Below are 15,926 nucleotides of genomic sequence, written 5' to 3' on the forward strand. Positions count from 1 at the left end.
ATCTGGTAAAAACTAGCAGAAACAACTGCTCCGACTTGAGCTTTTAATGAAAGATCCGATGCAAGTGTAACACCCAAGCTCTTCACTGAAGAAGCAGGGACTGGGGCAGGACCAAGGCTCAAAGGCCAATAATGAGGGCCCCAGCTGATACTGCTGTCCCCGGGAAGAATTAACTCGGTTTTACCCGGGTTGAGCTTGAGGTGGTTTAAGCTCATCCAGCGTTGTATCATAAGCATAGTTTGGTGAAAGTGGGCGACTGAATCAGGAGTATTCAGAGGGAAAATTAGCTGTAAATCGTCAGCATAATTCAAGATTGTGACATTGAATTGTTTTAGGAGTTGAAGGAGGGGGCGCAGATACAAATTGAAAAGCAAAGGGGAAAGTGAGGATCCCTGTGGGACCCCACAAGTGGAGGTGGTTCTTGAAGCAGTGAAAGGCCCTAAGCGAACCGCTTGAGTGCGGTTCGAGATAAAGGAAGTGATCCACTCAAGGGCAGCGCCCCTGAGGCCGGCCTGCTCGACACGGCTAATTAGAATAGAAAAATCAACTGTGTCGAACGCGGCCGACAAATCAAGGAGAACCAGTGCCTGGTGGATGCCTTTATCCGCATTTGATCTTAATGTGTTTTGAACGGCCAAAATGACAGATTCCGTCGAGTGACAGGGACGGAAACCTGCTTGGTTAGTTTCAAGATAGTCACTATCCTCTATAAATTTGGAAAAGGATGTGGAGATGTGCGCTTCCAATATCTTCGACAAATATGGAAGTAAAGAGATTGGTCTATAGTTGACCAAGGCTTGAGGATCAGCCCCAGGTTTTTTTAATAGAGGAATAAGGAGGGCCTGTTTGAATCGGGGGGGGACCATGCCACTCACCAGTGAGGAATTCAGTACAGATAGAATAGTTTGAGGCAAGGTTTGTCCTATTTCTCTATATATATGTGGAGGACAAACATCCTCAGGGGAGCCTGATGTAACTCGGGTAAGCAGTTGGGACAGCAATTTGTTGTCAATTGATGGGAAAACTTCAAGTGTGTGAGGATTGAAAAAAGCGTCCTCCAATGAAGGAGGGACCGGGGAGTTGATAATGCCTTGTTTTATATCCAGAATTTTATTGATGAAGAATGTGTTTAAAGAATCGCACATATCTTGAGTGGGGACAACAGGAGGAACAGTTCTATCGCTGTCACACAACTCGTTCACCATCTTAAAGATATCTTTGCTTTTGTTTTGCGAATTTGCGATAAGCTCAGAGAAATAAGTGGTTTTCTGTGACGAGATGGATTTTTGATACTCTTTGCGAGCAGCGCGGTAATTCTCCCTATCCTGCTTAGAATAGTTAGATCTCCAGATCCGTTCTTTTTTACGGACTGCAAGTTTTTCCGCCCGCAATTGTGGGGTAAACCATCTGTGTGTGTTATTCGGGCGGGAGCGGGGAGGGAGAGTCCATGGGGCGTGCAGATCTGCAGCACCTCCAATCCAATGGAAAATAGATTCCTCCATCTCGTCTGGACTACCTCCAATAGAAGGTAAGGTTGTAATTAGCGAGTGTAGAAAATCAGGAGTACTGATACTCTTCCATTTCCTAATTTTCCCCAGTTTCTGGGGTCTCAAGGCCTTGTCACAGCTCGCCAAAACGGTGAATTGGATGAGGTAGTGGTCTGACCAGATGCATGGTTCGGCGACCAACATGGATATATTAAGGTCATAGGACCATACCTGGTCAAGGCTGTGACCCTTCCGGTGAGTGGAAGACTCAATGTGTTGGCATAGGTTAAGGTCGACCAGGAGGTCTTTTAGTTCACCTGCTTGAGCATCTACTTCTACTGCGTCGAACCAAAGGTTAAAATCCCCTAAGAGAAGGGTTTTAGAATAAGTTGTAACCAGTGGGGCAAGTTGCTCCGCTAGGGCTGAGGGGAAAGCAGGCATGGAAGAGGGGGGACGGTAAATTAAAACAGTTAAAATAGCGCCACAGTCCGTATCAATTTTGAAGACAAGGTTTTCAATGCCTGGCAATTCAAGTGAGGGTAACAGTAGGGGTTTAAGGGAGTTCTTGAAAATGGCGGCAACTCCGCCACCTCTCTTGCCTGAGGGGCGGTTCACAGCAAAAATATAGTAGTCGCCAGGGAGAGTGGCCAGAATATCAGGTAGGGAGTCCTGGGTTAGCCAGGTCTCCGTCAGGTACAATATATCCGGTTTTTCCTCCGTGAGTAATAGAAACAAATCTGTTTGATGTTGTACCATAGAGCGCGTATTAAGGTACATACAATTAAGGGTCTTGGTGAGGGGCGTAGGTGGAGTTTTGCCGACGTGCCGGGGGGTCTCGGGGGGTAGTTCAGGCACTACAAATATGTGCGAGGCAATGCCGTAAGTGCTAATGCGTTTACGTACATAAGGGACAACGATAGGGCATAGATGGTCGGGTGGTCTGAGAGCCTGAAGTTGCAAGCTCGAGTAAGCATATTTTTGGGCATGGTGCCTGGCCCCTGGCTCCGGATGTGCGCGGATGGGCGCAGACGGGCTTGGCTTAGGCGCGTAGGTTCTGTAAGACATTAGAATGTTCATCTACGTCAAAGGATGCGTCAACCGCCGCCATGTCTAGACCATCAAGGTCCGGGACAAACATTTTGATGCCAAAGAGCATTTTGTATGGGGTCCGCCCACCCAGAGACCTTCTAGGGAGATTATTTAGTGCACACTGTACGCTATTGAGGTGGTTGAACCAGTCTCTGCCAGTACTTAATACCTTAGCTGTCAAGGATTGCTTTAAGTCACGGTTCAACCGCTCCACAACACTATTACCCCCATGTCAGTATGGCGATGAAAATTTTATCTGGACCCCCAATGAAGCCATGGCATCCTTGTACTCCTTAGAAGCAAACGCTGGACCCTGGTCCGAATGGAAGGTACCACACGGAAAAATTCCCGCAAAGACACGAAAATCCCTTACGATAGTTCTGGAATCAGCACTCCTTTGAGGCCACAACCACACAAAGCGTGTGCAAGAGTCAACTGCTACTAAGATGCACTTATACACAGTATCAGATGAGAGAGGACCGCAGTGATCTAAATAAACACATACAAATTGTTTATTAGATATGTACAACTGAGTTTGGGGCGGGCGTGCAGCAGTAGAACATTTAATTTGCTGACAAATGCCACATTGAAGGACATAATCACGCGTCTGTTTGTACAAACCCCGCCACCAATATTGTTTCTGGAGAAGAGACACAGTAGCTGACACGCCGGCATGCGATGAGGTCATCCCAGCGTGGGCTGCTGTAATCAAAGTCTGCCTGCAGACCGTGTTGGGTATTAACCTGTCATCAACGTCGTTAATTCTCACATCGGGAACTTTATCAGGACTTAAATGACAAGAGTATTTAGAAGGGAAACCTCTAGGGTAATTACCTCCCTCCTCTGTTGCAGCTATAGCTGCCAAGATGTCATCATCAATCTTACTTTTGGAACGTGTAACCGCTGCTACTGCATATGTTGCACCTGCTGTCTACGCAGCTTCATCCGCGAGACAGTTGCCAACAGCGTAAACTCCAACATGCTGGTGACCCAGAGTATGAATTACAAAGACAAGTGCCAGCCTTTCTTTAATCTCAGCCACCCGAACCCATATCATTTTATGTTTTATTGTGCGACCTTTGGAGTCACGATAATCATTTTGAGTCTAAAAGGGTAGATTGTCATTGTATGATTGAGCACAGTAGTAAGAGTCACTTACAATAAGAGTAGTCACACTGAGGTCTGTGTACTCCAATGCAAGTATCAGAGCATGATGCTCTGCCAACTGGGCGGTAGAGTCCCCTAATGTCTGTGTATGCACGACATCGGACTTGAATTCACCATCCACCATAGTACCAACCACAATTGCGCAGGCCGTAGAATATGCGTGCTTTGAACCCGTAGCCGCTTGTGCGCTTCCATCAGTGTAAATGTAAATGATACAACTGAAATCCTCCAGCTGGCGCATCGTCAGAGGAGCAGGATGAACAAATTCATACTGTAAGAACTCTTGAGTCTGCACGGAGGAATCAAAAATGAACGTGATATCCGGAGATGTCTAGGCCCATTGTATCCACCGCGGGTACAAAGCTTTCGAATTCGGTACACTGGCTTTCGTCACTGCCTCCAAGGCAGGATACAGAGTAACAACCAAAACGCACTTTCCCTGCGACAGTGCACGTTGCTTAAGAATCACCATTTGCACTGCTGTCAAAACCTTTTCCACAGTGGAAAACCGCAACTCAGCTGAAGTGTACAAGTGTGACTTGTAAGCGATAGGGACTGTGGCACCCTCATTAAAAATGAGGTACGTGAAACCCACCACCCCGGTACGATTCTTATCATCAGGTTGGTGTGGTTGTCACGGGTCAACAAGAGTTTAGATTCTAGAAGATCAGCCTGCAATGATCGCTAAGATGGCTGAATGTTCAGGCAGCCAGAACGATTTGGAAAAAGAAGGTTGTATCAAATCGTAAAGAGACTTGATACGCTGGGCATATTCGGGAATGTAGGTATGCCCGAAATTCAAAAAGACCAGCAAAAATTGTAGTTTCTTCAGTGCTGTGGGAGCGCGCAAAAGTGCGCATTTCTCCAGGAAGTGAGGAGCCAATCCTCGACCTTCATTGTTGAGCTCATAGCCCAGGAACAACACTGTGTACTCTGCAATGTGAGATTTTTCAAAGTTAAATTACTAGCCATAATCCGCAAAATCGCAAATTATGTGGTCCACTCGGCACAGATGCGGCCATAATTTGTCATCTGTGAGATAGATGTCATCCACATACGAACAGGCATTAGTGTCGATCCCCTCCAAGAGAAAGACAACGTGGGCAGCAAAGACGCCTGGACTGTTCTTATAGCCCATAGCCAAACGGCGAAATTGGCCCAGTTTGCCACCACTTGTAAAAGCTGTCCACTGACTACTAAGAGGGGACAGATTGTGGGCAAAAAAAAACATTAGTATGACGAGTGGTGTTTTAAACCTTTTACACACAAGACTATCCACAAGAGTATTCTGCACCGCGCACGTACGACAATGTGAGTTTAATGGCAGTAATCCAATACCAAACGGTACGAGCCGTCTGGCTTGGTCACTGTAAAAAGAGGGTTATTCATCGGAGACATAGACGTTTCAATTACTCCTTGATATTCCAATTGTTCAAGGATTTCTGGAACAGAAGCCTTTGCTTCTCACCGTATGGGGTATTGGGGTTGAGGCTGTGGCATTGTCCGCAAAGGAATCTCATACCAAGAGTAAAATTTGTCCCATCCAGAGTGAGTACGGTACAATGCAGGCGCAAGCGCTTTAGCCCAATCTTCCTGCAAAATGCAGTGCCTGCTCTTTCGGCACTGTGTGCGCGAAACTATGGAGGATTACCTTCTCCCCCTGAGGAGCAGCTAAGACAAAGGGCGGGGGCCAGTCAACCTCCACCAACAATATATCATAGGTGGTAGTAAGATTTTCCCAAAAAAAAACTTTCATGGTAAGTTCTATGTCACCTTCTATGTCACCTTCAATTACAAGCACAATTGCATGAAGTCTGTCAGGGGGAGCCACTCTAGTGTCAGCTGTCTCAACTATAACGAAGGTGTCAGTTGCTGTCACCTTTGGTAGTGGACGCAGGACCTCTCACAGTATCGTAATCTCCGCCGTGCTGTCCAACAGTGTCAGCGCCCATGTCTGATTCCGAAGCTGTCTTCTCACTATATGTGGCATATCTCGCTGTTACAGCAGCAACTTTTTCTTTTAAAACTGGTCTTTGTTACGCTGACTCGTCTTGCTTGCCTTTTCCATCAGCCTTGCGAGCTGCTCACGGCTCTGTTGGGCACCTCGACCTCTGCCGCTGCCTCTTCCACCGGTGGGTGAGACCGATGTTTCCTGCAAAGAGCTAGGAGAACGTTTTTCAGGAACCTGTAATCTATCAGGTGACTTAATAGTAGTGCGGTCGCGCAACTCATATGTACGCTCAGTAGATGCAGGTGTATGTGAAAAAGGATGGGACCCCTGTTTCTGTTGCTGTTTCCCCTGTTTTTTGTTCCTACTCCAATTTTGTTTCTGAACTTTCAGGCAGTCATCTTTATCAGATGACGCTTGTTGAGTTTGCTGATGTTTGTTTTTTAGCAAAAGGCTTCACACCCAAACTATTAAGGCCAATGGTCTTATAAGCCTCCGTAATGATTCTCGGTAACTGACGGGGTTTGTCAGCGTTGGGGACATCACGCAAAGCAGTAAACAGCTGGAAACTTACCGCATCTCCCTTAACATTTGCAAGGACGAGATTGCAAACCATGACAAATGCTCCCATGAGTCGCATTCCCAACTCCACAGCCGCCTCTGGCCAGTGTTCATCTTGAACACGCTTAATGATGGAGGGCAGGACAGCCATTGACGGGGCACCTAGTATAGACTGCTGCAAAAATCACACCCCAAGTGGTACAGTCATTTACGTCCGGCACTAAGTCTTTCTGCAAACTAATGGTAAGGATCCTGTGTTTTTCCACAGGAGAAGTATTCGGGAAAATCTCTTCCAGTTGGTCAAATTTCTCGGCAAGCCAAAAAGTCATTACATCCTTATCCTGGGGACGCTTGCCCATAAACGCATTAACCATAACGGGACTAAGCTTTAGCCCGTTCGCTCCAACCGGATGCGCCGCACACACTGGGGCCCCACTCGGGAGGTTGCGGCAAATGTAATGAACCAATTCGGGAGCTGTCAACCTTGGCACATTAGTATGCAGGGTATAAGCAGCTTAAACAGACCAAGATGCGCCTGCAATCGACAACGGTCCTTGTCTGACCGCCGTTATTACATGTGGGAGGGCGCCATTAAACCTAACGGCTTGCTGCCAAACAGAAATCGGAACTTCCTGTGTCCTATATGGAGTGTATTCTGCAGGCACGGCAGATGGAGTGTACGAGTGGAATACACCAGAAACTGCATCAACCGCAGGAAACGTAACCCATGAAAAAAATTGCTAAAACGGCTATGCTGCGTCATCAGATACTACAAAAACCACCGCCTGTCCTTCCAAAGAGACTAGGAAATCCTGCAAATGATTCCGCACAGCCAAACGACTGTGAGCTGGGATATCAACAGCAGCCATATCGACACAAGGAAAGATTAGTACAATGCACTATAAATAGCACAACTGGGTAGTAATTCAATAGAAAATTGTTTTTATTTTATCAAGCTTGAAAAGACCTATGTAACTATGGGTAGATATATCCGTCACCACTGTCAACCGGAAACAATAGTTAGGGGGTCGTGGACTGATACAAGCACTACAAAAGAGTCTCAAAATTAAACCACATCATTGGTGGCGCCATGTTGCAAGGATCCTGCTCACACACAGAACTGTGCACAGAGACCTAGGACATCAGTGAAGTGTGGTGTACCAGAAACTCACCTCAGTACCTAGAAAAAACCCAACCAGCTTGCATCAGTGTCACATTAACTCTTCGTCCTATAGCAAAGCAACCAATGATAAGACAACCTAGAACATGCGACTTAGTACGAACTCAGGAATGGTGGGAAGTGAGAACACTCTTTTGTTATACTCTCATACCAGCCCACAACAGGAGTAAAGAAGAGACACGTAAGGTTAAAATATTTATTTTAGCAACGTGATCTCAAATGCAGTATCTTAGGCAACATAATCAGACATATGATTAAAAATAATATGGTCAGCATTGTTACAATTCCATAAAATACAAAAGGAGAAATCATATTACAATGATGGTGAAAACAGGTCCTATAGCGCCTAGTTTAGCACCCTCCCTACATAGGAACTATGTATTATAAACTAAAGAAGGTCTCTTAGGCTTGCTTGGAGGACCCAATTACCTTTCCGCTCAGTAAGAGTGAATCACATTCGGATCAGCCAAAGCTCTCTGTATCCCTGGAAACTGAAAATCTTCCAAGTATTTGAAATCATGGCAAGTGTGTGATAATAAGAATGCCAGAATCGAAGTTGGCTCACAACTGGCAAATTGTTGTGTCTAGAAAGCGTTACTCGAACTTGTCGAAAAACAGCTATCATGTTTTGATAACCTTGACGGCTTCAGCACTCACTGTGCAGACTAAGGGCACAATGTAAGTCTAGAGATGTTGAAAACAAAACCTTTTCTCATGTGTAGACCTTCATGAAGGCTAACTTACAAAAACAGCTTACAGTGTCGTGTGCCAAAGCAGCAAAAGGTAAAATGGCATTTAAACTTCTAACAAGCATTGCTAACATAAGATGCTCGCAAATCAGGCCTTAGGCCATACTACAGGCCCAAGAGGGCCGTAACAAGAAAGAGCATGGGTGTGTGGCTAAGATTGCGGCCACATCAAATGCTTCCTAAATGAGTTCCGGGTTGGGACTGAGCTAAATTCTGCTCTAACCTGTGCCATCTCACCCACCACTGAGCCCCCTTGCAAGGGGATGACTGGCACCCCTAATACCATGCTATGGGGACCCTGAATGAAGACTGGCGGACACCTGAAACCTTCCTGAGGTGACACTGACGAAAGCAGCCTGTTGTGCTCCTGAACTGTGTGGGTGCCTGCACGGGGCCTAACTTGATCTCGGGGGCTGAAGTGCGCAGCAGAGCTCTGCATGCTGAGGACTCCACCTCGTCCAGACCCAGCTCCCCCCACACTCAGAGGCGGACCCTCTCACCTGTGGTGCGCTTAGTCTGATCGGACCCCGATTTGCTGACGGGGTGGTTGCAGTTGCCTCCTGCAAGCCCCGGCTGTCAGTGCTGCACCATGGAGGCACCACACCACCACATACGTAAAAAGTGTTGCACAGCTGCTTTCCCTGTGGAGTGCAGCAAGAAGAGTAGCCATGGGGGACTTGCCTACACCTGCATCAAGGACACCCCCTGGGGGGCTGGGCCCCTGACAATCTATCACCAGCAGCCCTCTAATTTGCAGTGCTATATACCTGAATTGCACTGCCATCTGACTAGTTCCACGAGCAGCTCCCTGCTGCAACATTAAGGCCCTGCTGGCTACATTGAGGATTTTAAAAACAAAACGGTGTGTGGAGGGTCAAGGGGAATGTTTCAAGACCTGTCTGCTCGCTCCCCTAATCAAGATACATAACACACAAAAGAGCAGATCAAGTCAGGGAAAAGTGTGTGCCTACAACAGTACCAGTGCGGTACCGGTGATGGGTGCGTGAAAAATGGGCTGTCAAAAGTGTAAGGCATTAATGTCGGAAGGCTGAAACAATTCCCATCAGACCACCCATTTGGTGGAGTTTACGTCATGTGGGAACTGTTTATCATGCCATCCCAAAGCCGCCCCAATAATGCCAGTGCGGGAATGGATGTCAAAAGTACTGATCATGATTTACATCTCTGAGTGATGTTAATGAAAAAAGTGCAGTGCTCAAATAATAATGTTAAAATTGACTACCCAGACTTCAGGAAGCGTTTAAACAGAAGTCAAGTGTCAAAGATTAAAAAAACACGCTGGGTAGTAAGGCTACCCACTAGCGCTGTGCAGTATGGTCGACATGTTTCAGCCATAAGGGCATCTAGCCCGGCTTTCTTCAGGACCGGTTGACAAAAATAGCTACTGCAACTGCATATAAAGTGTATAGGTGCAGAGTATAAACATGTACTAACAAAGTTACATATATATCAGGACCTTAAATACTTAGGTGTCCACTGGAGGGAGAGGAATAATTCTTCTTCCTAACAAAAAACAAAAAACAAAAAGACACTATGTCAGACAACGCCAGATTGCACACACACACACCAATACACACAATTTGGGACCGTGCAGGCACACATGCATGAATAATTTGCATTCTGCATTTATAGAGAGCATACTAGCTCAATCACACTGAGGCATTTCCTCAAAGTGATACTCACCCAGCTTTATGTGGGTGAAGACCTCACCTCACCCGGCAACCGCTCGGGGGAATGAGGCCCCGCTCTGTAGTGTAAAAAATGAAAAACACAGTAAGCACATAACTTTACTGTGCTCAAGCCAATGGTTTTACACTGAAAACCCAACAGACGTGTGATAGTTGCCCCACTGTTTTAACTGCCAAAGACACCTTCCTAAATTTGCAAAGTGCGCATAGAAACCGCACATCCTGCGATGTTTTACCCTTATGAAATCACTGTCTTAGCACTGGTGAGTGCTACCAAATGACTTACTTAAGAGTGGTAGTTGCATAATAATTTGCAGTAAGAAACATCTTAACAGGCATTCTCTATCCATACTCTCATACAATGAATGAGACTTATTTAACACCCGTGGCTTAATTGGTAACCAAGGCATTGAGGTAATCGTATGATATCTTAATCCACTCTTATGTATAGGTAACAAGGACCTTTCGTCAATGTGAGCTGCTCAGTTAAACGCAGTGAACAGATGAACTATCAGCCCCTAACACACAGTTATTATGAGAGTGAGGGGCCATACCGGCTCTTTCATACTCTTAAGTACGAGTACCCTATTAGTACATGTCCCAACTACGAAACAACCGCGAAATCGGCGTAGAGGCGCCACGAGGCTCACCTGACCGTCGGTACCCCGGCTCTGGAACCGAACGGAAGTGGAGGTGGTTGGGAAAACGCCCTTCCTCTTTATGTAGCCTCTATGCGGACGTAACAGGATCCCTCATCCATAGACGGGTTTTGCAAAATCGCGGAAGAGCCGCGAGAGAGGACCGCTGTTTATTCGCGCATGCGTGGAGAGTGCGGAAACACAGCTCTCCCACGCATGCGCGGTCCTCGCTACTGCACAGCGCTAGTGGGTAGCCTTACTACCCAGCGTGTTTTTTTAATCTTTGACACTTGACTTCTGTTTAAACGCTTCCTGAAGTCTGGGTAGTCAATTTTAACATTATTATTTGAGCACTGCACTTTTTTCATTAACATCACTCAGAGCGGTTGTTTCGTAGTCGGGACATGTACTAATAGGGTACTCGTACTTAAGAGTATGAAAGAGCCGGTATGGCCCCTCACTCTCATAATAACTGTGTGTTAGGGGCTGATAGTTCATCTGTTCACTGTGTTTAACTGAGCAGCTCACATTGACGAAAGGTCCTTGTTACCTATACATAAGAGTGGATTAAGATATCATACGATTACCTCAATGCCTTGGTTACCAATTAAGCCACGGGTGTTAAATAAGTCTCATTCATTGTATGAGAGTATGGATAGAGAATGCCTGTTAAGATGTTTCGTACTGCAAATTATTATGCAACTACCACTCTTAAGTAAGTCATTTGGTAGCACTCACCAGTGCTAAGACAGTGATTTCATAAGGGTAAAACATCGCAGGATGTGCGGTTTCTATGCGCACTTTGCAAATTTAGGAAGGTGTCTTTGGCAGTTAAAACAGTGGGGCAACTATCACACGTCTGTTGGGTTTTCAGTGTAAAACCATTGGCTTGAGCACAGTAAAGTTATGTGCTTACTGTGTTTTTCATTTTTTACACTACAGAGCGGGGCCTCATTCCCCCGAGCGGTTGCCGGGTGAGGTGAGGTCTTCACCCACATAAAGCTGGGTGAGTATCACTTTGAGGAAATGCCTCAGTGTGATTGAGCTAGTATGCTCTCTATAAATGCAGAATGCAAATTATTCATGCATGTGTGCCTGCACGGTCCCAAATTGTGTGTATTGGTGTGTGTGTGTGCAATCTGGCGTTGTCTGACATAGTGTCTTTTTGTTTTTTGTTTTTTGTTAGGAAGAAGAATTATTCCTCTCCCTCCAGTGGACACCTAAGTATTTAAGGTCCTGATATATATGTAACTTTGTTAGTACATGTTTATACTCTGCACCTATACACTTTATATGCAGTTGCAGTAGCTATTTTTGTCAACCGGTCCTGAAGAAAGCCGGGCTAGATGCCCTTATGGCTGAAACATGTCGACCATACTGCACAGCGCTAGTGGGTAGCCTTACTACCCAGCGTGTTTTTTTAATCTTTGACACTTGACTTCTGTTTAAACGCTTCCTGAAGTCTGGGTAGTCAATTTTAACATTATTATTTGAGCACTGCACTTTTTTCATTAACATCACTCAGAGATGTAAATCATGATCAGTACTTTTGACATCCATTCCCGCACTGGCATTATTGGGGCGGCTTTGGGATGGCATGATAAACAGTTCCCACATGACGTAAACTCCACCAAATGGGTGGTCTGATGGGAATTGTTTCAGCCTTCCGACATTAATGCCTTACACTTTTGACAGCCCATTTTTCACGCACCCATCACCGGTACCGCACTGGTACTGTTGTAGGCACACACTTTTCCCTGACTTGATCTGCTCTTTTGTGTGTTATGTACATTGAGGATTTGTCAGTGCCCCCACCTGCACTCTGGTGGGCTGTGTGCTTGCACGCCTGGAATAATGTGTCTTCCTTTCTCCGGAGCAGCCTAGTGGCCTGTCAGCCTGCAAATGTCCTAGGGCTGAACATAGACCAGACACTAAGCCTTACTGTGGGATGTAGCGGCCTGCTCTCCTGCATGCTTCCTGATGGGAGTGGCACACACTGCCATCAGGTGACTTATGGAGGGCACACCACCAAGATCATTGGCTTGTATGTTGCACGCTGTGCTCCCTTCTTTGCTTAGCACTGGTAGCCCTTACACCGAGAGGGGCCTTGCTGAATGTGGCAATCTGGATCTGAAACTCTGGGCTCTGTCAGCGCTCCACTTCCCTTGAGAGCTGCACCATTCTGTGTTTTGACACTACCTCACACTGTTGTGGAGGCCCCTGGCTGGGCCCTTCCTTCTACTCCTACCACCGACTATAGCATTCCCTGGGACGCCCAAGTTGGGACTCATTGCCTCAGGAGAGGCACAGGAAACCTTGACTGAGTGTCCCCCTAGCAAAACTGTGCATGAGGGCTACTTCTTCCCTGCTGGCGCCCTCCAGGCATCCGAACCACCTACTTGTTGCTCACTACACATGTCTGGAGGCTGAGGCATCAAAGTGGCCCTGGCCTGCATACACACACCTTAAACATCCTGCTGGCTACCTCCCACCTCCACTGTAACATGATGGGGAAAACAAGGACTACTAAGAGTCTGAACCACGATCCCGGCATCCTGGCTGTGCCCTCGGCATCTGCTGACCTAACTTTGGGGGCCCTGCACATTCTGGAATTCCCCCTGGACAAACACTCAACACAGTTTGAAAAAGTTATCCATGCTATTCCGGACACTAAAACGTCACTCAAGGAGAAAATCAATGCTGTCTCTTTTTATGTAAACCTGCTGAGGAAGGATCATCGTAAACTGGTGGACTGAATGGATGAAACAGAATCCACATTGACCTCTATGGGACCCTCCGTGAGAGAACTACCGACCAAGATACTCACCATGCAAGAAGAAATTACCTGCTTGCATTGCCATGCAGAAGATGCTGAGGGGTGCTCAAGCTGCAACAAATTTGACTTTCTGAGCTTTCCAGAGCAGGCTGAGCACCCCAGCTGAGCTCCAAGCTCTTTCTAGAAAATTGGCTGATGACCACTGTGCTGGAGAACAAGGTCTCCAAGCTGTTCTCAGTGGAGCAAGCGCATTGCATCCCGGGCCACCTGCCTCCTCCCAGAGCACTGCCCACCTACTCATTGCCTGTTTCCTTAACTATCATGACCGAGACTTGACTTTGCAGGGCTTTCACACAAAGGGGCCCTGGTGCATTGAGAACACAGACATTTTAGCATACCCAGCTACAACATTTCCGGAGGTCCTACCTGAAGGTGAAACATAGATTGCGGGAGCTGCAACTTCTCAACGTTTTGCTGTTCCCCGCAAAGCCTAATGTAATAGATGGCAAATCCTCCCACATCTTCTTATCACCTGAGGATATATGGACCTGACTCCACGCAAAAGGCCTTGTGGGCACGACTGAGAAGGATCAAGCAGGTCTGGGCTGGGGAACCTTGTGACCCAAACGCCGGAGGTGAAGAGCAGCGCAAATGTGGCCTACCCAGGACCATGCAGTTGAGGAGCAGGCTCGGGCAGTGGAGACAGCCACCCTGTATAGCACAAACCCTTTCAAAACCCTTCAATTTGAACCGGTCTTGGAATTTGGCTCAGACACTAGTGCCTCACTGTGCTCTGTCCTGAAGAGCATGCCTTACCATAAATTTACGATGCGATCAGTCGACAACCTACTTTGATCTTCACCACACAGCTGGGCCCCAACCATGTTAATATGGTGCGGTATGGCTTTTCTACATTGTGGGGGCTCTTGTTGGTGCTGTCAACCCAGCATCTGGTACCTTTGGGATGGGCTTGAAAGATGAACACCAGCTCTTGTTGCCACCTCAAGCCCTACAGGTGCGCCAATGTAGATTTGTTTTTATGCTTTTTTTTGTTTTTACTCCACGGTTGGGGACCTTTGAAAAGGGACACACAAGCACACAGTCCAGGGGGGATGCAGCTGTTCCGACTCGCTGCTGTTCAGGTATGCACTGCGGTTTTATTGGAGTCTACTGAAGGGTCTTCTGTTTTCACAGTTATTCTCAGGGGACAACTTCCTTTACTCTGGATGGCTTTCACCCAGTTGTTCTGGACCAACTGCGGACTGGGAGGGGCACCACATTCTTCACTGCATATTCCATTAACAACTCACAAAATTGGGGGCCATGACTGACACTCACCCCACAATACCACATCCTCACGTGGAACATGGATGACATGGCCACACCTGCTAAATGCTACTACATTTATGCATACCTTAAACACCATCAAATGCACGTTGCCATGCTACAAGAAACCCATCTCACACTAGAGGAGCTACAAAAAGTCCACACAAAGTCACCACAGACCAGCTAACCACATCACTGAGCCAGAACCCACCAATCAACACCACGGACACCAACGACGCAGCCCCCAACCTCACACAGTGGATCATCAACTGCGCTGACCCCCTGGCACTACTGAAGAACCCTCCAGGCAAGCCCGGCAACAGGAAAGCCACATGGTTCACCAACGACCTCAAAGAATCAAAGAAATCTTGCTGAATCCTCGAGAAAACCTGGCGCCACGAACAGATGACTGAAAAACCTGACAGCCCTTAAAAACGCCACTCGCAAACACCACCAACTGATCCGCACCATCAAAAAGACACCGTTCAAAGAGCGGCTGGACAACAACATACACAACAGCAAGGAACTCTTAAGCATCGTTAAAGAGCTCTCCAACCCCAGCGCCAACAGCAACTACATCACACCGTCACAACACCTCTGCAACTCCCTCGCCACGTTCTTCCACCGCAAGATTGCCGACTTACACAACAGCTTCGGAGCTCAGACTCAGGCCCCGCCCCCAACCACAGAACCAATGCCCCCAACTATCACCATCAGCAACTGGACTCCCATCAGCACTGAAGACACCACCCACGTTATGAACACCATCCACTCTGGCTCTCCCTCCGACCCATGCCCTCACCACATCTTCAACAAAGCCGACTCCATCATCGCACCCCACCTCCGGAATGTCATAAACAACTCCCTCACGTCTGCCACCTTCCCAGAAAGCTGGAACAATGCGGAGATCAACACCATACTGAAGAAGCCAACAGTGGACCCTAAAGACCTCAAGAACTTCCACCCCATCTCTCTTCTTCCCTCCCCTGCTAAAGTCATCGAGAAGACCGTCAATAAGCAGCTGACAGCGTTCCTTGAGGCAAATGGCTCCCTGGACCCATCCCAGTCTGGATTTCGAGCCAACCACAGCACCGAGACCGAGCCAACCAAGCACCGAGACCGCCCTCATCACAGCCACCGACGACATCAGGACCCTGCTTGACAGTGGGGAAACAATCGCTCTCATCCTCCTAGACCTCTCAGCCGCCTTTGATACAGTCTGCCATCGCACCCTAATAACCTGCCTCCACAACGCCGTAATCCAAGGTAATGCCCTGGACTGGATCACCTCGTTCC

The sequence above is a fragment of the Lissotriton helveticus genome, chromosome 3_1 (assembly GCF_964261635.1).
Source record: "Lissotriton helveticus chromosome 3_1, aLisHel1.1, whole genome shotgun sequence".
Taxonomy (NCBI): Eukaryota; Metazoa; Chordata; class Amphibia; order Caudata; family Salamandridae; genus Lissotriton; species Lissotriton helveticus.